The 23908-nt window shown below is 41.6% G+C and overlaps 1 long non-coding RNA gene across 1 annotated transcript in view; it reads left to right on the forward strand.

Annotated features, from left to right (window-relative positions):
- The first annotated feature begins 530 nt into the window (after positions 1–530).
- The window catches only part of LOC137141877 (uncharacterized), a 46089-nt gene continuing 22711 nt past the window's right edge, over positions 531–23908 (forward strand). Inside the window, exon 1 of the long non-coding RNA XR_010916756.1 lies at positions 531–668. This is a non-coding gene — a long non-coding RNA (uncharacterized lncRNA). The remainder of the gene's footprint in view (positions 669–23908) is intronic.

Below are 23908 nucleotides of genomic sequence, written 5' to 3' on the forward strand. Positions count from 1 at the left end.
AGGGCACCCAGCTTCAGCCCAGGAACCTCCTGAAACTGGCTCACAGCTCCCCAGCGGGGTGTAGACCCCTCATTAAGAACCACTGCTTTACAGCACCTGCCTTCCTCTCCCCCTTCTTCAGGGTCCTTTAAGAACTTACAGTTCAAAAGTGGTTTAAACCAGCCCCACAAGGATGACTCATTTATTTATTCAGGTACTGGCCCTCTAAGCTCACTTCAGGGTCTCTCTCCCCTAATTAATCCAAAACAACAAAAAAACACAAGCTCACACAGTCTTCATTCCAACTTCCACAGGGTCTTTCTCAGGCTTCTCTGTCTGGACCCTAGAGTAGTTTCTCCCATTTTCTTCTGGTTCTTCAACTTTTCCAGTACTGACTCAGGGTTCTGCAGGCACATTCTTGCTGCTTACAGAATCAAGGGACACAGCTGTCATCTCTTGTAATCGCACATGCACCATCCCCTCTCCAACTTTCCTGCTGCCTTTTATATTTGAATCACCTGATTCCTCTCAGCTGGCCCTCAGCCACTACTGCTGGTTTTTTGGGTCCAGGCTCTCCAGCCCAAGGGCAAGCCACCCCTGTTACAGTGTGGTTCTCAGGCCTGTCTTTCTCCAGCTCTATCCATGGCAGAAGTTAATCATGGCACCATGGCAGTAAGGAAACAGATGAGGTACATGTTAATGTATGTTCTGCACTTTCAATGGAGTTCCAATCTGACAGCTGTAGTCTGTATCCAACTAATTCTTGGTTTATGTTGGAGATGCAATTATTTGGCTTAGCCTTTGGTTCCCTGGTCTTGCATCACAAACATAAATATGATGTTTCCAGGTAATGCTGTTTCCAGTTGATGTGAATACTTTAAAAAATAGAGAGGTGGTTTCAGTGCACAGTGGTACTTTTGTGGGCAGTCTGAGCCCAAGAGCCTGACTTGGAATAAGCACCTCTACAGCTTAAGGAGTAGTTTGATGTCCATGTCCATTCAGTCCGTGGACTCCCTATTGCAAGGGGGTTACTCCAAGTTATGTGTGAGGCATGTTGAGATGGCAGAGGCAGGGAAGTTTTCACTGCTGTTACCCAGTCTTCTCTGGGTATGTGGACAGACAACTTAGTCTTCACGGTTCTTGATATGACACATTTCACAAGTCCTGAATTTACTCAAAAAGTAAAAAAAGTGAAGAATGAATGTAACGCTTACGTGCATTGAGATTGGTGGACGGAAAGTGCCCTACAAATTCAAAGTATTAACATTACTATTATCACTGTGTCAGCATACCGTATGCTTCAGCTAATTTGATACAATTGGCAGCTAATACATTTAAATCATCAATTTTTAGTAGGACTTGTTACTTAATAGAAGAAAGGACAAATTTTGAAAAGAAAACTGTTGTGCTTTTTGCAATAGTGACTGATTTCATCTCAGCTCTTTTGTACACTTACTCACTTAAACTATATCTGAACCAACAGTCTCAATGGTATTCAGGTTACAAAAGCAGAGAAAAGATGTGAGTTAATAATCTTAATCCTTTTATAGCTGCGGTTTGGGGGCTAACAAATCAAACTGTAATGGAGGGAAAAAGCACAAGAGAAATGTATGTTACAGGTTACATGAGACAAGCTGAGGACTGGTAACTTCATTCACATGTATTTTTACATTGGCTAAGAGAGCAGAAAACATTGAATGGTTTGCCACAAAACACTCAATATAATCAGGTTTCCATATATCGTATGTATACACCACTACAACTTTTAAGATTTTTTAGAAGGAAGCACCAGCAATTAATACTTTTCTTCTATGTAAAGCCAGAAGAACTAGTCTTCCATTGCTGTAGCTCTAGACCTTGTGGTATTTGATATATACTGGATTTTATATGGCATCTGTCATCAACGTAGCTGAACAACTAAATAAACTCAATATAAATTCTTAAAGTCCTGTGCTAGCGGGGCTGTGGAATTGGGCCCCAAACCAGCAATGAATAGCAGGTAGGCAAACTGCTTACTCCAGTGGGACTCCACATGGGTGTGTCGCCTTATATGTTATCAGTGAAGGATTGGGCTCGTGACATAGAAATAGGAATTCAGCCTTTGAAGCTCGGTTCACGTCTCCTGCGCCACCTCCACTACAGTCTATGAAGCCTGTTCATTGACATCAGTGGGGATTGAAGCAGGTCCTTGGACTGGAGTCCAGAAATAACGTGTTCCTCTGCATGCTCCCTGCTAACTGCTCCCCTTATGGTCTTTGTGGTATCTTTCAAGACAAGCTTTGCAACTGGAATAATCTCCTTTGTTTCCCAAATCCTCTCCTTAAAATTGCTTTCTTTTGGGAAATCTTCCTATATTCTTCATTAATGTGCCTCAGCTTTCTGAGAAGTGAGGTGTGCCCTACAGCTTGTATTTTTCGAAGTGAGAGTATAAACTCTTCAGGGAAGGACCCTTTCTTTTTACATGCTCTTTGCAGCGTATTATGACACCATAGACTTAAGAAATAATGTAGCAAATTGGAATTTGTCTTTTTTTTTTTCCCCCCCATATGCCCTTGATTTAACATTTGTTCTAGTAAAATCTAGGGACACTATCAATGGAAATAGCAAGAAAAATACAGCATGGCAATTACCTCTTTTAATCCAGTACAGCTCAGTATAACCACGGAATACCAAGGATAATGAAGTTATCTGGAATTTTGAATTCACAAGGAATGCAGGGTTGAGCTTTATGTAGAATTTAACGCTAAAGCTGGATGGTTTTTTTTTAGGGGGGGGGCAAGTTGTAAATTAATTGAAAAATGCAGTGATTTAGATGGAATTTAGCAAATAGTTTCAGCTTAAAAATCAATTGCAGAAATATCAAAATGTTTTCTTTGGCATTTTCTAAATGGATCTTTTCAACATGCAGTTTTGAAACAACATTTTCTAAATGAAATGTTAATTCAAATTGATATTTTGAAAAACTTAATTTCAAATTGACCCAAACTAATTTATTGTGTTTTGCTTTGTTCTGGTGAAACTGAAAAAATTCAGTTTTGATTAAAAACTGACAGAATTTTTTTCGGTGCCCATACCGAAAAATCAGTTATTCATTCATCTCTATTTAAAACTTGTATGTGTCATTCAGTAGATGTGAGCTAAATACATGTGGTCCTTAAACGTGTGATTTGCTTTTTTTAATCAAAAGCTGTTTAAAATGATGCTGTCTGCAATCTTCCCCAGCGTAGGCTACTTCTGGCAATGTTTCAAGGTACTTGTATTCTGTAGCTACTCTCCAGTTTTGATAGGCCAGCTACTGGTCTGTTTTTAAGTTGCTATTTAAACTATTGTCAGAGCTGATCCTCAGATTAAACAGATTTGTAGAACAGGTAATTTTTGTCTGAGGGGAACCAATGCTTTATTTGTCTACCTTTGGGTTGTTCAGCTTGGCCTTTAAAAGATGTCAAATAAGGTTTCTTATATATGCTCATTCCAAAACCTTGGAGATAGTTTCCTTTGGAAATAGGGCTTGCCTTTCCCTTATGGCTGATTTTGAACCCTGTACAATTTGATAGAAACACCTAAGCCACATCTGGTCAGCTAAAGTGTATACCTATTCAGATAATAAATGATATTCTTGCAGAGAGAGAGAGAGAGAGACCCAAAATTGATTTATATCTTGCAGTTCCAATCCATGTGAAAGAGATTTCAAACCAACCTGCACACATTCCAACATCTTCATTTGCTTCTTCTGTTTCAATTTATGTTAATTAATTTGTGTTAATTATGAGCAGAGTTCCAACTTCTCCGATATGTGTCTGTGGATGATGCCTTTCCCTCAAATTACCAGTGTAGTCCTGATGCTGATTGATCTTTCCGAACTATAAATGCAATGAATTCCAACGTTGTTCTCACGATCACTTCTAATTTCTGAGAGGCTTTGTTTCCTGATGCCTGTGGTGAACACAGGAGGTGTGAGGCTGTGTGGAAATTGCTATTAGTAGATGAGAGACATAAATGTATAACCACAAAGTCACCAGAATCATTGATCTGATGAAAGGTTTTTCATTCCTGCTGAGGCTAAGAATGCACTATCTGTTCCATAATGAGCCTTCTTTTTGCTTTCTCCTTATCTTTTTTCCCATCACTCTCTTTTTTTCTTTATTCTCCCCTTTCTTCCTCTTTTACCCCTTTCTTCTCTCTCCTTTCATTTTCTCTACCATTCTCTTAATCTGACCTCTTTGTGCAATTCGTTTTTGTAACTAAACAATTAAAGCTAAATACTTAGACCAAATCCAGAAGGTAGGGCTTAGTTTTTATTTCTGCAGTTACCCATCTTGGCTGCCAATGTGGAAATATAGAGCTGCTGGATGTTTTCATACTCAAAATTGTGTTTCGCTCCTCCATGTTAGTTCACGATGATCTCCTTAAAAAAAAAACAACAAAAAAACAAAAACCAAACCCAACAAACCTTTTAAGTTCAACGCACCACATTTAGACTTACTGCTTAAAATGGAATCCACTTTTGGTAGCTATTTCGCCAGTTAGGTGGAATAGCCAATGTGAAGCACAAGCCTCCCCTCATGTGGAACTTCTAAGGAGGTAAGAGCATAGGTCAGAGGAAATGACTCTTATGCATAAGCCACATTCTCTCAGTGTGGTACCCCTCTAGTGCTGGGTTGTGCACAAACAGGAGTGGAGAAGTTATCGATAGTCTTTATTAATACAGCTGAGTGTTTTGGCTCAAACAGTACAGGCTCATGCTTTAGAACCAGAGGTCTCAGAGAGAGCTGAGTGAATAATGGATTTTTCATTTCGGGGGTCAAACTGGAAAAAATGGTTTGGTTCATATTGAAACTCCATTTTTTTGTCACTAAAATGAAAAACCAAAAAAAAAAAAAAAAGAGAGAGAGAGAAAGATTGTTTTGAGTCTAACTGAACATTCTGTTCAACCCAAAATACATTTTCTGTTTTTGTTTCATTTGGGGTGTTTTTTCACCCTTTTTTCACCCAAATTAGCTAAATTTTGAAATGAAGCACTGTTTTGAAATGAAAAGTCAAAATGTTTTCTTTTTGGAAATTTTGAAACAAAATGTTTTGACATTTTCATTTTTTCCAGGCAAAACTATTTGCCAAATTCAACCCGAATTCACAAACAGTTTCAGTGCCCTCCCACCCCCAATGCATTTTTCAGCAATTTTATTATTTGCTGGAAAAAAATTGTCCAACTGTAGTCTGGAGTTATTCGGATAAAATAGATTCTCCCAACTGATTTAAATTAAAATATCCATACAGGAAAAAATTAGTCACATAAAATTTCTGACACCAACTAGCGATAAATAATATTGTCTTAAAGATTATCACACAGTAGGCTTTGCATATCTATTCCCATGTGGGTAGATACCCACTCCGTTCTGTCGTTTGTCTGATTTACAGTACTTGAAATTTATTTGTCTTCTCTATAAGCTAGAGTCGGTGAAGGTCTCTTTGTATTTGTAATGGAGAGTGACAGAGCTCTTAAAAGGGAAGCTTTTTCCATATTCCATTGGTCAGACTTGATGCAGGCAACTAGAATGCAAGTTTCTCCCAATCTGCCCCATCAGTGACCTCAAACTTACAGGACCACCCTTGTCTTGGATGAGAAGTAAGTTAAATTATATGCTGCAGAATTGTTCTAATACTGCCAACATTCTGGGCAGAAGTTGTAATAATGATAAAAAAGCCCCAGTGTAATGGATACCAACATAACTCCATAACTACAGTTTAGGTTTTGAAAATTACAAATATGTGTTTAAGTCAGGCTAACCAAAAAGTACTAGATGGTGCTTCAACTGTGGCCAGCTGTATAGTATTTAGAAATTAGAAAGGAATGTTTTTATCTTCCAAAGTGGAAAATCTGTAGTAGGTTGGTACATGCTGACCATTTACTAGTTTGTCCAGTTCTACAGTATATTGTTAATTGTGTAATTAATTACATGCAAATAATCAATGACTGATCAAGTATTTCTTAAGCAGCTATGCTTCTTCCTCCAACACCCAGAAAGACTGTTACCCATGAATAAGAACTCTCTGTGAAAGTGTATGTGTATTAATTAGTTAATCTTTTATGTTCTATCTCTCCTGAATTAGAGGTCTGATCCTAAGCCCATTGAAGTCAGTGGAAAGACTGGCCCTACATCCTTCTACACCTGTCAGACCAAATGTCATTTTCTCACATAGTAAATATGGAACCCTCATTTTACCTTTAATTATATACGTGGGCTCCTTCACCCACTGCTTTATGATCTCAGGTTCTTTCCAGCTCATCCATTTTCAGTGCTCTCTGATTTTCCCCTCTCTCCCCTCTTTTGGTTTGCTTCCCCTTGCACCTGACCTCTGAGTCCTCTCTTCCTCACTGAACATTTTCAGATGAGGCTCATGTGGGACATGGAAATAGTGTTCCAGGCTATAATCTACGTATCTGCCAGGCTAAAGCAACAGCTTTTAACCCTTATAAGCGGAAGTGTTTATACAATTTCTGGTGTCTGATCAGATATACATTGATATAATAAAGTTTATACAAAAGGGACAGGAACTTTGTTTCAGCGAAGTGGATCCCTTACCAAGCATTCTGGAGTGACTAACAATAGGGCAGCCTGACGATGCTTGGGATTCCCTGAACTTTGCCTAAGAGAAAATTAGATTGAATTCATTTGCCACAAAGTCTTGACTTTCTGTTTTGATGCCAGGCCAAGCACAGTTAGCTGATAGGCGTGGGTGGCTGAAAGATTGCTCTAGATGAAGAGTTCTGGCAAAGGACTGCCAAAGCCACAAGATTTCCCAGATTTTCAGTAAAACCGTTTTCTAAAACAGGGTTATAGAGAGAAGCTAAGAAAGAGATCCAAGTCTAGGCTGGAGATGGTCTTCCGTAGGCAGCAGCAGATGGATTTTAAAAGGGGTCAAGTGACTGTTAGATTGAGACTGCTTTATACTGATTGTTTTGTACTCACTACTAAGTCTAGAAGTTGCGTTTATATTGTTTCCTCTGTATGGAGAGAGAAGGGAGAATGGAAGTGTCAAAAGACTGACTGCTCTTTTATCAGGGCCCCCTCTGATAGCTCCACAGCTGAAACTGAAACTACCAAACCCTACATACACCATGGCACAGAGACTTTAGCTTTGCAAAAAGGCATAGAAACAGCCATGCTGGGTTACACAAATGGTCCATCTAGCCCAGTATCCTATTTTCCAACAGTGACCAATGCCAGGTGCTTCAGTGGGAATAAACAGAACAGGTAATCATCGAGTGATCCATCCTCTGTTGTCCACTCCCACCTTCTGGCAGTCAGAAGCTATGGATGCTAAGAGCATGGGGTTCCATCCCTGACCATCTTTTTTTTGAATCCCGTTATAGTTTTGGCCCTCACAACATCCGCTGGCAAAGAGTTCCACAGGTTGACTGTGCATAGTGTGAAGAAGTATTTCCTCTTGTTTGTTTTAAAGCTGCTTTTTATTAATTTAATTGGGTGATGCCTGGTTCTTGTGTTATGTGAAGGAGTAAATAACAAGCACCTTGCAAGAAACTATTACAACCTCATTTCATGGTATTTAATTGTCTCACAGGAACTAAAATAATATTTCTTCTTGAAGTGCTTGCTCATGTCCATTTTATGCTAGGTGTGTGTGTGCTGCGTGCACAGTTGCCAGAGATTTTTCTCATAGTGGTATCTGTAGGATTGGCTCTAGCACCCTTTGGAACTGTGCGTGTATGCACTAGTGTAAGGGGCTCCACCGGCTCTGCATCCTCTCAGTTCCTTCTTACCGCCTGTGATAGTTGCCTGAAATGATCCTTCTTGCTTCTGCAAAGATTTTTCACAGTAATTTGGACTCTTTTCTCATATATTGTACAGTTATTGTAGTTAGTGTTAGTGTATATATGTATATATGTGACATTCTATGTCTGAAAGAACACCCTATATTCATCAATGTCATGTAATTATGATATGTTCTGTACAAGATATGCCTTCTGTAGTGGTATTTTAAAAGTCCTGATCTGCTAAACATTAATATCCTGATGAATTGTATGTGCTATCATATATGAAGTTAATCTGAATCCTGAAGACCAAAGGGGGTCTACGGCCCATCCTGGACCTGCATTGCCTCAACAAATATCTCAAGAAACTGTAGTTTAGTTTTGCATGGTTTTCTTGGCCTCCATCATCCTCTCCCTGGATCCAGGAGAATGGTACACCACCCTCAATTAAAGGACGCCTATTTCCACATCTCAAACTTCTGCAGTCACAGGAGATTTCTCAGGTTTGTGGGATTAGCGCCACTAACAATTCACCGTGCTTCCCTTTGACCTGTTGGCGGCTTATGGGTCTTCACGAAGTGTATGGCGGTGTAGCCGGGAGGGGTGGTCTCCCTCTGAGAGGGACCCAGAGGGAGAGCCAAACCCACTGTGGCTGTTAGAGCCCAGAAGGAGATCACCTGACCAGAAGCAGGGGGGCGGAGCCAGGCCTTTAAAACCCCGGCCTGTGAGCTCAGTCAGGTGGGGACAGCTAGGAAGAAGGATGCCTCTCCCCTGAGACTCCCAGCTAGAACCAGGCCCGAGGCTCATGCTGACAGGGAGTGGCTGGTCCTACCTGCGGCCCGGGTGCCGGAGGAGGGTCTATCCGAGCCACCCGCTGCCTGGGTGCCGGAGGAAGGCTGACTCGAGCAGTACCGAGCCTGGGACCCAGAGAACCTACCGGCCCTACCCGCAGCCTGGGGCCGCAGGACCTGGAGGAGCTGCCTTCTGTGGAGGAACCCATGGAGTTGCCGGAGCTGCTGTCCATTGATGAAGAGGGCCTTGTGGGACTACCACACCCCAGCGACCCGGAGGTGGCAGGTACCTGGGGGTACGGGGAGGAAGAAGCCCAGGGACAGCCATAGTCAGTGGCTGAGTCAGGGGCAACCCTGTTGGCGTGTTGCGGCAGGAGCCCCGCCGACTCAGTGGCAAGCGCCTTTGCCACTGCTAGGGCCCTGGGCTGGGACGCAGTGGAGATGGGTGGGCCTGTGTCCCCCTCCCCCCTTCCCTAGCCACCCCGAGAGAGCCTCACCCTCCATACCGCTCCAGAGAGTGGACTTGCTTGTTTTCCAGCCCTGCCTAAGGGCCGGGATGAAAGGCTAGGCTGCTTCCCGGCAGGGGATAGCGGGGAGGGGTGATCCCCCTCTTAGGACCCAGAGGGAGAACCCTGGACGCTGCCCCCTCACAGGGGCATGTCCACAGGTGGTGGTAACAGCCTTCCATATATTGAGGCATGCAAGTTTACCCATATCTCGACAACTTGCTAATCAAAGGCCTCTCGCAGTCTCAGGTCCAGCACAGCATCAGTACAGTATGGGCCACCTTTCAGGCGCTGGGTCTGTTGATAAATGAGCAGAAGTTAGCTCTGGTCCTGGTTCAGAGAACAGAGTTCAATGGGGCAGTGCTCGACTTCACTCAGGCCAAGGCCTACTTTCCATAGGCCAGATTCTGAGCTATGTCAGACCTGATCTCCAAGGTCACGACCCGTCCACTAATGACTTCTTGGGTTTGCCTCAAACTGTTGGGTCACATGGTGGCATGTACCTAGGTGGTGCTGTATGCAAGGCTATGCCTCAGATCCCTACAGAAGTGGCTAACCCACCTCAGTCTACTCCCTTATACTCCTTGATACTCATGATTCTGCCACTGGTCCTCACTTTGCTGACTTGGTGGAGAGACCCAGGTTCTGTAATGGAAGAGATACCCTTTGCCACCTCACATTTGTCGGTAACCTTAGTTTCACACACATCAGACGTGGGGTGGGGAGCCCACCTTGATACTCTCAGGATTCAGTTCCTCTGGTCCCAGGAAGAACTCTCCTTGCATTAAATGTCAGGGAAGTCAGAATGGTACACTTGGCTTGCCGCGTGTTCCTTCCCCAGATCTGAGGCAAAATGGTGCAGGTCTTGACAGACAATACTGCATTAATGTTTTACATCAACAAGTAGAGAGGGGCTCAATCTTCAGGCTTGTGCCAGGAGGCTCTCACCTATGGGACTTCTGCGTGAAACACATTATTTATTTTGAGGTGTCAGATCTCCCGGGAGCCTGAAATGCACTGGCGGACACCTCAGCAGATCCTTTTCCTTTCACCACAAGAGATCTCTTCACTGGGAGGTCATAAGTGTCATCTTCTAGAAGTGGGTGCCTTCCTAGGTAGACCTGTTCACCACCAGACAGAACAGGAAATGCCATCAGTTCTGTTCGCTGTGCAGGCACAGCATGGGCTCCCTCTCCAATGCCTTCCTGCTCTCCTGGGCAGACATCTACTGTATACTTTCCCTTCAATTCCCTTGGTTCACAAGATCCTGCTAAAAATCAAACCACACAAGGCAAAGGTTATCCTGGTAGCTCTGGCATGGCCATGCCAGTATTGCTTCGGTATGCTTCTGGAGCTCTCAGTGGCAGCTCCAATCATGCTCCCACCCTGCCCAAACTTGATTTCACAAGACTGGCTGCTTCACCTGAACCTCGCTTCCCTGCATCTGACAGCATGGTTGCTGCGTGGCTGAACCCTGAAGAGCAGGCCTGCTCAGAACAGGTCCAGCAAGTTTTGCTTGGAAGCAGAAAGTCTTCCACCAGGCCTACCTATGTGGCGAAGAGGAAATGTTTCACTTGTTGGACCTCTCAATGGAATCTCTCTATCCTGGTTTTCTCTTCAGTGTATCTTGGACTATCTGCTCTACCTTAAAACATTAAGGTCTGGCTCTCTCATCTATTAACTGTTCACTTGGAAGCCATCTTAGCCTTCCACCCTCGAGGGCAGGGCAGATCATTATTCTCCCATGAGGAGATGATCTGGTTTCTCAAGGGCCTAAAAAGACTCTGCTCTTAGGTTTGTGACCCGATTCCCGCATAGGACTTAAACCTCATCCTGTCAAGGCTTACAGAAGCTCCCTTCGAGCCTTTAGCATCTTGCCCTATACTGCTTCCCTCTTAGAAGTGCGCCTTCCTGCTGGCAATCACCTCAGCCAGAAGGGTCTCCGAGATCAAGGCTCTGATGTCAGAACTCTCTTATATGGTGTTTTTCAAAGACAAGGTCCAGCTGTGTCCCTATCCAGCCTGCCTACCATAAGTGATGTCGCAATTCCACAACAATCAAGGTATTTTTCTTCCTGTCTTTTTTCTGAAACCTCACAAGACCTCTGAGGAATGTCAGCTTCATACATTGGATGTTAGGTGGGCCCTCACCTTCTATGTTGAGAGGACTAAGCCCTTCCGTAAATCTACGCAACTCTTTGTAGCAGTAATGGAAAGGATGAGGGCTACCTGTGTCATCCCAAAGAATCTCATCCTGGATAATTGCCTGTATCTGCACTTGCTAGGAGCAGGCAAATGTTCCGCTTCTGGCCATCATGACTGCCCATTACATGAGAGCCCGGGCTACATCAGCTGCATTCCTTGTGCCAGTACCAGGAGAGGCCATCTGTAGACCTACAATATGGTTCTGGGTTCATATCTTTGTGTCCCACCATGCCGTTACCCAGCAGGCCCATAATGATGCCAGTTTTGGGAGAAAACAATATTTTCCATGACTTTTGAATATTTGCAGTTACAAGAGTGCTGATCTCAAAACATCAAGTAATGAGTGTATCTGAATGATGTTCATATACTACTATCCCAAAATAAATAACAAGTGTGACACGTTTGTTGGCAGCATTGACTTTTGTAATGAACAATTTTAACACCCCTTTTCATAAGAAAACCCTCCAATTTGGAATTTTGATGGGTTTCAGTTAACTGTGCATTCATAACATTATCAACTGCAAAGGGGAAAAAGGAACTGTTTTCTCATTTATCCCTAAAGATTAACTGGATGACTCCCAGTGCCATTGTTATCACATTTTAAAAGTTCACTGGTGTATTTACTGTATCCATAAACCTGAGCTCCTGTTTGTCTCAAAGGAATTCATGCCTGTCTGTACATACACAGGAAGGTTCATAAAATGTCTTTCAAAACTGACACTGGCTGCAAATTCCACTAGAATAAATTCTGTTAATCCAGTCAATCCAGTGATTTCTGAGGCAGGTGCTTCAAAAAGTTAAGGGTATCTAGTTGGGATTGCAGTTGAAGAAAGAGAGTGGCCAAAGGAGCTGGGATATAAACCGAACAAATGGCTAGCAATCTGAAGATGACCTTCTGTTTCGTTAATAGGCAAGGGTTGTCAGTAGGACTTTTGCTATTGACTTCAACAGGAGATGAAACAGACCCATATTGAGGGTTGTCATATACAGATAGTGACAAGCTAGAAAGCAGTGTTTTATAGATAGGGAGAAAAAGATTCATTTTGCCTGACAGAGGACATTGAAAATATGAAAGTGGATAAAGGAATTGTTACCTGTCAGCTCCCCACATTCCAGGGAAAAAACATGCAAGATGCCATTGCTGGGGGAAGGTGACTGTGGGGGAAAAAACAAAACGAGAGTAGAGATTTTCAGCAAGTTAGTACATCACTGAAGGAAAAAATGAGAGAGTCCAGAAAATGAGCAAGCAGGGGAGTTTGTGACAAACCAGGGAGAGGCAGAAGGATCTTGACAATGTGTTGGGAAGACATCAGTTTATATAATTGCCTTTGCCTTTTCATCTGATTCCAGTAATTTCAGCAAAGTGGATTTAAATCTAAATGGATTAAATGATGCCAGATAACATCAGTGTGGCCTTGCAGCTGATAGTGGAGCATTGGATAGTTACCTGAATTTAAGTCAGATAACAATTTATCCACAGGGGACAGAATGTAGTGTATTAAAGAAGCTTGTGATGACTTGCATGTCTGTTATCAGAAGAATCTTTAAAGAGGGATTTCAGGAGTAGATTATTGGATCCCGACCTGTCAAAAAGGACTGCAAGTAGACCACTGTGCCAGCATTGAATATAATGGGCTGTGTGTGGATGCAGGGATCTACCTGCATGATACTTTCTGCAGGGTCAGGGCCTTAACTTGTTAACAAGAGGGTGGAAAGTTTGACCAATCATTATATATTTCTCCCACTCCTGACATTAGAACTGTGTTTGAGAATGATTTATTTGCTGAAGTAGGAATGGGAATGCCTCCACCTTCAATTAAGTTTTTTCCATTTGTCTGCTGTTGGTTTTTTTTTAAGGAGTGAAGAAGTATAAGGAATAACAGTAATTACTTAGGGTTATTAACTTGGATAGACAGAAGGTTAAAAAACAAGTAGAGACTGTTGATATCTTATCTGGGAAAAACTGGTAATGGAGGAATTCAGTTTTGTCTGTGAACTTCACTGCCTTCTGGTTCCCATGGAAGGGCCATCAAGATTTTGGATCAGCAACCTTTAAACAAGGTTATTAAACAGAATTAGCTTGGATACCTGGGACTTTTGGTACAGCCTGATAGACTTTAAGGCCAGAAGGGACCATCATGATCATCTAGCCTGACCTCCTTTACAGGACACAGAACTTCACCCACCCACTCCTGTACTAAGCCTATAACCTATGCCTGAGATACTGAAGTCCTCAAATCTTGATGTAAAGACTTCAAATACAGAGAATCCACCACTTACACTAGTTCAAAAAAGCAAGTGACATGTGTCCCACACTGCAGAGGAAGGTGAAAAAACTCCTCAAGTCTCTGCCAGTCTGATGTGGGGGAAAGTTCCTTCCAAGCCCTGCATATGATGATCAGTTAGACCCTGAGTATGTCAGCAAGACCCACCAGCCAGACACCTGGGAAAGAATTATTTCTCCATCTAGTGTCCCATCTCTGGCCATTGGAGATATTTGTTAATAGTCATGCATGGGCCATATGCCATTGTAGGCAATCTCGTCATATCATGCCATCCCCTCCATAAACCTGTCAAGCTCAGTCTTGAAATGACTCCCATTTGAAGGCTATTCCAGAACTTTAGTCCTCTGATAATTAGAAACATTCATCTAATTTCAAGTCTAAACTCATTGATGGCCAGTTTGTATCCATTTGTTCTTCTGCCAGCAATGGCCCTTAATTTAAATAACCCCTCTCCTTCCCTGGTGTTTATCTCCTTGATGCATTTATAGGGAGAGCCTGGCTGAGATCCTGTTTTCATGAATGTAAAAGTGCTGTCTATTTCCTCCTTGGCTTCTACTTATATCCCCTTAGTTAATGGTCTGTCCTCAGGAACAATAAGGGCTTATGCACTCTACCACTTATGTAGGTATAAATTACGTTGCTCCGGGGTCTGAACAAGCCATCCCCCCTGAGTGACATAATTTACACTACCCTAAGCATCAGTGTGGACAGCATTCTGCCGGTGGGCGAGCTTCTCCCACTGACATAGCTACCGCCTCTCATGGAGGTGGTTTTATTATGCCAATGGGAGAGCTCTCTCCCATCAGCATACTGTGTCTTCACAGTGGTGTACTGAGGGAGAAATGGGGGGCCAGGCCCCCAGGTGCTGGCCTGTGGGGGGGAATGCCGGGCTGGCCCTTCACGACACACGGGGGGGGGTTAGGCCGTCCCGGCTCAGCTGGCACCAGAGTGGTAGGTAAGTGCGGGGCATTGGGCCGGCCCTTCATGACAGGTGGGGGGCATAGGAGGCTGAGGGGTGGGGGGTCCGAGCTGGTGCCAGGCTGTGGGGCTGGAGTGGGAGAGGCAGGCGCCGCACGGTGGGTAAGTGTGTGTGTGTGTGTGTGTCTTGGCGGGGGGAACAGTTTTGAAAAAGGGACCTAGGTTCTTCAGTCACCGAGGGCCGTGTTTTCAGAGGTCTTTAGGCAGGGAGTGGGATTTTCAAAAGCACCTAAGCAGGTTCGGCATCCATTGGAGTTAGGAGCACAAATACCTGTGAAAATCTGTCTCTTTGAACGGTTCCACAGCGCACACTGAGGTAAATGAGGAATGTATTCTCTAAAGCACATTCTCTCATGGATAGAACGTGAAAACAAACTTCTCTGACAACTCAGAAAACAACTTGTTGTTGTGTATTCCTCTGCCCACTTTCACATGAACATTTTAAAATACAACGTATGCACAAATGCTCCGTTTCAAGCACACTGGCTGTTCTCTACCCCTTCAATTGTATTCCAGAGTGGAAAGGCTGACAGACCCTTACCTGCAGGATATCAGGGCAGCCATAATTTGAATAAAGTGTAAACCACCTACACAACATAGCAAAGAATCACTTGTTAAACAGTAGAATAAAGTCTATTGATAGAAGAACTCGCAATCTCTTCACGTTAAACAGATAGCCCATAGCTCTCTTTTGAAAAGTAATACTGCTCACTTCTCCTTTGGGCACCAAGGAACTGTCATCACCATTTTATATTATCTATGACCTCAAGGTATTCACATTGCTGCCTCATTGTTAGTCATATTAGATCGTCATCCACATTTAAGTTAATTTGTCAAAAATTAGTGGGTGGAAATATCCCATTCTACTGTAGAGAGATCAGTGACAGGAAGAACAGCAACCCTCTGTGGGAAAGAAGGAAAGATAAGAGGTACCCTATAGTTTGATTTGGGGCATCTGGTTTAATTGTAGCTGGTGAAAGATGAATTGTGTGTTCTGACAAGAAGTTAACCTTGCCTATAGTGTTTTGCCAGCCTGGGCTATAACTTGTATTAAACAATCTGAACTAATGAGAAAGACCTCAGGAAATCTGGATTCACTTCCGAGTTCTGCTATTGACTTCCTGCAAGACCTTGAGCAAGTCACTTAATCTCTCAGTACCTCAGTTACCTAGCTATAAAATAGGGAAGTATTATTAATATCCCCATCTCACAGGGGTGTTGTGAAGATAAATTCATTATTATGTGTGACTCACTCAGATTTTATGGTGATGGGAGCCTAGAAGATCATTAATAACATACAGGAGATGTTACAGTATCATATATAGTATTATGGTATTTGATTGAAGAAGATGACCTTGGAATCAGTATACCATGATAAAGGATGTTTAAACATACACGAGCGGTTTTTAAAAAAAAATCCCTAATTTTTCCTGAATTATGTTCATCGAAAGGGCTTGTTTACATGGAAACTTAGTGTTCAGCAAGCCGGAATGTGACCCTACAGTGCACTAGCTTGCTGGGCACTAACTGGCCATGTCGACCTCAGCTACCACCACTAAAAGTTCCCTTGTGCGCTTTGATGTAACGCATCAGAGTGCACTATGGGACTTTTAGTGAGCAGTGGCAGTGTCCACATGGCAAGCGATCATGCTGTAGATTTACACCCTGGCTTATTTAACATTAAGGGAACGTCTGCACTGCAATAAAGACCTGCGGCACCAAGTCTGAGAGCCCAGGTCAAATGATTTGAGCTCCTGGGGCTTGAGCTGAAGGGCTAAGAATTGTAGCGTAGACATTTGGGCTTTGGCTGGAGACTCTCTCCCTTGCCAGGTTTTGAAGCCTGGGCTCCAGCCTGAGCCCAAATGTCTACACTGCTGTGTTTAGTCTTAGGCTTGCGGGGCTCAGGCTGAGAATCAGTTGACCCAGGCGCTGAGACTTGGTGCGCGGGTCTTTTATTGCAGTGTAGATCTTCCCAAAGTCTCTGTCACAAGCCCTTGGTAATTACTTTGATTCCGGTAGAGAAATACTGTATAATCAGTTAAAGAGATGTTAACAAGGAGATGTATGTTCTAGTCTCCCCTGCCCACAGGAGACAACAGTGGGAGTGATGTTAGATGCTTTATCAAAGCTTCATGGCTGGTTTTTTTTACGGACCTTAATATGAATGTGGTGTATATAGTACAAGGCTGTTTTGGAGACTGAGGCCAAGATTTTCAAAGCTAGGAAAGTGAAATTAAGCTAAATCTGTATTTAGGCATCTACCTGATTCTCATAAATGATGTGTACCCAAGAGTAGCCTATAAGTGTGTCCTTGCTTGGGTTAAACCATTTGTTTTAACAAGAAGGTTGGCTCCGTGGATAAGGCACTGGACACAGGCACTCCAACTTCAATTCCTGGCTCTGATAGTTTTCCTATGTGACCTGAGGTAAGTCTTTGAGCAACTGGGAGCTGTTAGGTGCTGAATTTTTCCTTTCCTATTTACCTTACTATCTTCCCACTACAAGTCTTAAATTATCTTACTTCAAGGCTTAATGGACGCCTTTCGATGCCAGAGATCCAAACTAAGGGCCAGGTTTTTAAGAACTTTTTATTAAGACATGGTTACAATAAAATATTAACGTATTATATCATACTTTACTTGTTAATTAATTAATAAATATATAAATACATATTAATAAGTTAATTAACTAATTACTTAATTAATTATTAACCTGATCCTGAATTATTAATTAGTTAACATTTAAAGAACTCAGCTAAAGATTGTGGCTTGCTGGCTAGGGAGCCCTCCTTTTCTGGGAACACTAGAAATGACCACATTTCTAAATACCTATCCTCTTTTTGACACTCCTCTTGTGTACGTGCTTGGTATGAAAGCTTTTCCGTTACACGGACAGTCCATATTTTACTATACCACAATTCCAGAAGAGGAGGAGTCAAATTTTCCCAATAATATGTGATTAAAAAGTCATGGCCAGACCTAGACCAAATGGCGCCTCAGGTGAGGGGAGTGTCTTTGGTGCTCCCCCGTTCCCCTCCATTTGTTAAACTTTTGAATACCTATTATTTTTATTGCATTTGTAGCGCATTTCACAACTTTGATGCATGATTTGTATACATGATTTATCCCTGTCATATCAGATGATAAATTTGCATCCTACAAACATTCTATTTTCCCTTTTGTTGCTAACAACAAAAACAGTGATCCAAGCCCGGTGATCTCCAAGCCTGGCACTCCAGGCGATCTCCTGGCTCACTTGTCCCTAAATCCGGCTCTGTACAAAGTCTTGCTGCTAACAATCAAAAATAAATTAACTTGTTGTGCCATTTAAAGTGTAGATCCTTTACTGGAACATTAAGTAACAGGTCAGGGGATCTCTAGGGAGCTACCATTTTGTCATAACATGAATCTCTAATAATTTTCTCCCCAAACCATTTAATTCCTGAACACAGCTATCACATGTGTAAATATGTTCCTCTTTCCCTGCAACCCCTCCAATGCAGTGCTTCCCTAGTAGCAAATATATGATGGATCTAAACTGGAGTCAAATACCATCACCAGATTCTAAAGGTGGTCAGAAAATGGGATTTTTTTCCTGCTGAAAATTTTGATTTCTCAGAAAGCTTTGAAAACCGAAATATTTCAGTTTGGAAATGCTGCCATAGCACCTTGTGGAATTGTACTTTATTTAGGTGCCTCTTGCTCCCATTCTCCACTCTGGTCGGGTTCCCTGGTCAGTCTGTTTCTCTCATGATGCAACACAGTCTCCCCTCTCCAAGAAGGGAGGTAGTACATCATGGAAGTCCCTGGCTGTGGTGCATTATGGGATCTATAGTCTGGTCTATAGAATAAAATAGGAACATGAAACACCAGGACTGTAATTCCTCAGAACTGATGTAACAGTATATCCAAACCAAAGTATTTTGGCTTTTTGGTTTCAATGATTGGGGTTTCCAGCATTTTGTCTTTTTTCATTTAAAAAAAAAAAAATTAGAATTTTCTGTAGAATGCAGACACTTTTCACAAAAGATTTCATTTAGCTGAAAACTCCATTTTCCATCCAAAAGCAGCATAGACTGAAAGTTTCTGACTAGCCTTCGTGGAAACCCTACATTCACATATGATGCAGTGCATGTCTGCATACCTACATTTGCATGAGCAGTTATTACAACTGTTCCAAAATCAGACAATCATATGTGCAAATGAGAATTTGGATATTTCAATGGCTCATGTTATAATGGAGCTGCATGTATAAATGCCATAACATTTTGGGTTGACTGTGGGCATTATAAGCTGGTGGAGTCCACAATAAACAAAAGTTACACCTTGTGCACTCAAAAAGTTACCCCTCCTGGAGACTCTTTTTCTAAACAAAAAAGTATTTCCTAAATAAAACTACATGAACTGCAGCCCAAGCCCTTTCCTCAGGCTTGTCTACTCCTGCAGTTCTCTTTCTTAAGATGTAGCTGTTACAAGCCATAATTTGGTGTGCTACATGGCTACTCCTACCTGCTTTATATGCTCAGGATGGAGACTGATGAGTCATACCTATACCAATGAGTCAGCAGGAACTAGCCTATAAACTCCCCATAGGAAATGGTAGCAACAAGAGAGCAATCCTGTTACCCTGAGGTATTACTCTACTTTTACAAATCTGGTTTAGTCACCTAGGAATCTACAAACATATATTGGGGTTTTGTGTTGAGGTATATGTTTCTGCAACAAAGTTACAGCTAAATTAAGTAGCAGCCTAATTGACCCTAGAAGTATTTGGGAGTTTAAGTAATCCTTGTAAATGTGGAGAACAATGCATGGATCAGGACATGATTTACTAATATACTAAATGTTTGGTTATTGACAGCAAATGGCACTTTCCTTATTCCTTTTTTCAAGTATTCTGAGCAGGGTTGGTCATGAGCCTTTATTAAGGTTGTCTAACTCAGGGGTGTCAAACTCATTTGCTATGGCGGGCCAGATTTGAATTAAATGTACTTCAAGTGGGGGGCCATACATACCATAAATCGAAATATTAGGCACAACCATTTTTATGTAGTATTATGTTTTATTTGCTAGATATCAGCGATATAAAAAGTGCAGTAAATTCACTTCTACAACTACTAGTATTTTACGATTAAAAGAATCGATCAATGATTAAGAATTATAGTACTGCGCAATGCAATGCAATGTATATGTTGCCGCCTATATATGTTGCCAATATTTGCTGTATTATTTCTACCAACTGCATCTGAGGAAGTGAGCTGAAGCCCACGAAAGCTTATGCCTGCTGAAATTAAATTTGTTAGTCTTTAAAGTGCTACACAACTCTTGTTGGTTTTTTTTTATGTTAGCTTAAGTCTGTGGGGGTGGATTCTAAAGTTCCAACTTTGCTGATAACCCAGATGAGTGTCAATATGATGCCACATGATGGAATTTTCATCAATTTCCACAGAAGTCCTATGGAAAACAGTGTGTGATCATGTAATCAAAGACTGTATCATAATGCATATGAACGGAGAGGGATGAATTAAGGTTGCACAGGCAACTGTAATTCTTGTATTTCTAACTTTGGAGAATTTGACTTTGTAACTTTACTAATATTCTTTTAATGTAATTATTTGTGTGTATAATATATACAAGATGTATATTCTTGCAACTAAGACAATTAACTGGTTGAGGATCTGGCAATAATTCTGGCTATATTCTGGCTAGAGAGCTAGCACAGCCACTTCTCTAGAGGCTTTCAGATTTGTACTTGTGGAATGTGGCTCTGAGTGATTGGCAAGCAGGGGTAGTTCTATCTTTCCAACCTTGCTGAGGTTTCAGTACACCAGGAATTAAGGTGGTGATAATATTGGTGTCTGCTCACTCATTATAGGTAAGTTTACAATATATTTCTGATTCACAGATTGGGAAGGTGATAGCAACTAAATTGGAGTAAGCAACCACCTTACATAGAGAACCTGGTAGTAATTTGTTACACTACATTTGGCCAATAGGACACTATAGAAATAAAAATTAAATATTGGGAAAAAAATGCATGCATTTGATAGGGTTAAAAATACTGAAGAAACAAAGGTTTTTTTTCCCCTAAAAATGCATATTTCTTTATGTAAAACTTCCAATACTCCATGCCATACCCAATATCAAGAGCTATTAAGTAGTTGCGGTATGGCATTAAGCCTGTTATACTGTCTTCCCAGATCCTGCCTTCAATTATATTACTTAAGAAAGATTTAAAGGTATACTATCTAGCTTCTGCAAAATACATTTGTGACAATAACACTGTGGTTATTTTAAGTTTAAGAAATTATATTTTGAAATGGGAGTAATACATTCAGGGGAAAAAAATACACCTTGTGGTAACTTTAATGACTCAATTACAGTTCTGCAACCAGATTAAACTGGGCTTGGTTCCTGGTGGTGTTTGACTTTCAAATTTTGCTTCCTTAAAGGGTTTTCCAGTTCTTGAACTTCTGCTTGTACCCATCTGATAAAATTCAGAATGCCAATTTGGATGGGTTAGGTGTATGTTTCTGCAGTAGCAGAGTATTCTGGTAAAGCAGTACAAATGTTACTTACTTGTTGTGAAGGGAAATATAGTTTCTTTAGATTCTGTGCTATGTTTATATCTTAAATCACCAAGAATGTGATTTCATAAAATAATACATCTTTGTAATAAAAGCATTGCATGAACGGCAGTAGAGTATGGTTGTTGCTATGCTTGTTAAGAGCTGCAGACAGGAAGCCATCTGCAGTGCACAACATCAAGAAATCTTACTGGTCCTACACAACCAAGGAACAATGCTGCATATTCTTGAACGCCATCTCTTGGTTTCTTTTCTATTAACTATATACATATACGAAGACATCTCTCTTTTAGGTAGCACTCCTGTTTGTGAAAGGTTTCTTCTCCATGGACATGGATTTCCTATGAGATCACTGCTACTCACTAATTTTGTGAATTCTCCTGTTATTTGCACATGACAAGAAAAAGAACAGCTGATATATGCTGATGGTGTCTGTGTGCAGTGAATGTTGAAACTGAGAAGGGACAACGTAAATGGATATGTTTTGTTTATGGACATGGTAGATGAACCTCAATAATATACACTCAAACCTGTGAATTTATAAGATAAGGATCTTCAGTGGCAACATGAATTTGAAATTTAGAAAAATCTCCTCCTGCCCACCTCCGCCCCTCTCCTCTTTGCGGAATGCTGTTGCACTGGACCTTACTGTCACACAAGACACGGAAAGAGATGAGTAGCTCAGAGTGCCACGCTCAAGATAGAGATAATATTGATGATTTTATTTCCTATTTTTACCTGTCCCTCAAAGATTTGTATCCTTGAATAAACAGTTCGATACAATAATTTAAGTGTATTGAATACTCCAAAGGTCAGGCAGCTTGAGCATGGGAAAATATTTATGAATGAGGCCAAAAAAACTACTGAAAAAGCTGATTCCTAGCTCAAAGATTAGTCTTCATTTGGAGACTGAGAATTTATTGCTGCCAAAAACAGCATTATCAGCTTTCTGTCAGCAACAATCATCAGGATTTCCTTTCCCAATCAACGTGAGCTGTGACCTCATCGTTGCAAAGGTGAAACCCTGACAGGGATTAAAGGCTAATAGAGAGAAATGAGGTAGTAGGGCTAAACAAAGAAGAGATTGTTACATGGTCTAGAGAACTGAGGCAGAATGTTACAAGTGAAACATGAACTGTGGAGCCAAGGGGGGAAAGAGAATATTTTTAAACAGAGACCATGTAAAAGTTGGTCTCTCAGTCTTCCAATGGAAAAGTAAGGCAGTCTGCCATCCTTACCAACAGAGATTTTTAAAGCAGGATTAGAGTAGCCATGTGGTTTGTCAAGCGTTTAATTGAGATTCTGGAGGGACACAGTCTGTAGGGCTGGAAACCAATTTAACAATCATGCCTATGATTATATATATAATATAAATTGCTTCTGTGTGTATAGAATATTTACCAGTCTAAAATGGAGCTATAGACCTGGGGTATAGTTTAACATTAAAAGTGAAGAAAGACAAATAAGTGTTCGTTACACATCAACGCAGTTTAATCCCTGGGTTAATGGTAAAAGTGTGGGTGGGGGCATTTATATTGTGTTTATATTGTGGTTACTTTTTTAACTCAATTTTTATTATGGAACAATCAAGTAAGAGACATTTATTCTACTGAAATTCTGTTTTTTCAGAGGCCATACTTGGCCTCCAATCTACTTCTCATCTTAAACTTCATTATGGACTTGATCCAAATCCCACTGAAGGCAGTGTGTATCTTTCCATTGCCTTCAGTGGATTTGGGGTCAGGCCCTTCTTTATTGACAACGTTTCTGCTGCTTATACTAGAGATGGACCTGAGCTGTAATTCTGATGCAGATTTTTTGAACATTCAGGGAGGGTTCAGATCCAGGTTTTGGTTTGTACATATCCCTAGCTTCTACTCCACATATACCCGCTCTTTGTGACATCAAAATTGTTTAACACCTGATCCCCAAAGGTGCTGAGCATCTCTGGGGAGGCGTTAATGCTTTGAAATCTCATTAAAGTCAATCAAGTTAACCCTGAACAACCATTTATGATCTTGCAGTTTGAGGATTACAGGCCAACTCTGGTGTAAGTGGGAGTCACTGGAGTCCAAAGGTCCAGGTGAATGGAATCACACCATCTTAATCCAGGGCTGAATTTGGTCCTATGATTTCAGTGAGGTTAAGTAGAAAGACTAGCTAAATCCTTGTTAGTGAAGAGACAAGGTGGGTGAAATAATCTTTTATTGGACCAGCTTCTGTTTGTGAGAGACAAGAATTTTAGCTACACAGAGCTTATCTTCAGGTCTGGAATAGGTACTTAGGGCTTGTCTACACACAGAGTACTGCAGCAGCACCGGTGCACCACATCTGATGAAGATGCTCTATGCCGATGGAAGAGTGTTATTTTTACGCTCCTGAGCAATGTAAGTTATGCTGACACAGGCTGTCATGTAGACATGTCTACCCTCCCCAAACAACGTTAAACTGACATAAGCGCGTGTGTGCACAATGCACTATCCGTGGGAGAGCTTCTCCCCTTGACATAGCTTCTGCCGGCCGCAAAGGTGGTTTTATTATGCCAAAGGGAGAGGTCTCTCTCCTGTCAGCACAGAGCGTCTTCACCAGATGTGCTGCAGTGATGCAGCTGTATCAGTCCAGCTGCCCCACTGCAGTGCTGTATGTATAGATATGGCATCAGAGTATCACAGCTAAATACAAGATGAAACAGATTGTTTGGCATAAATAGTTAGCCAAAATTCTAAGGGACCATTCCAGGTGAATAGGCCAGTTAACATCCCTGTAGTCATAGCACAAGAAAGGGGGGTTATATCCCTGTAGTCATAG

Source organism: Emydura macquarii, unplaced genomic scaffold (genome assembly GCF_026122565.2).
Source record: "Emydura macquarii macquarii isolate MOO-44397 ecotype Brisbane River unplaced genomic scaffold, CSIRO-AGI_Emac_v2 contig_3122, whole genome shotgun sequence".
NCBI lineage: Eukaryota > Metazoa > Chordata > Testudines > Chelidae > Emydura > Emydura macquarii.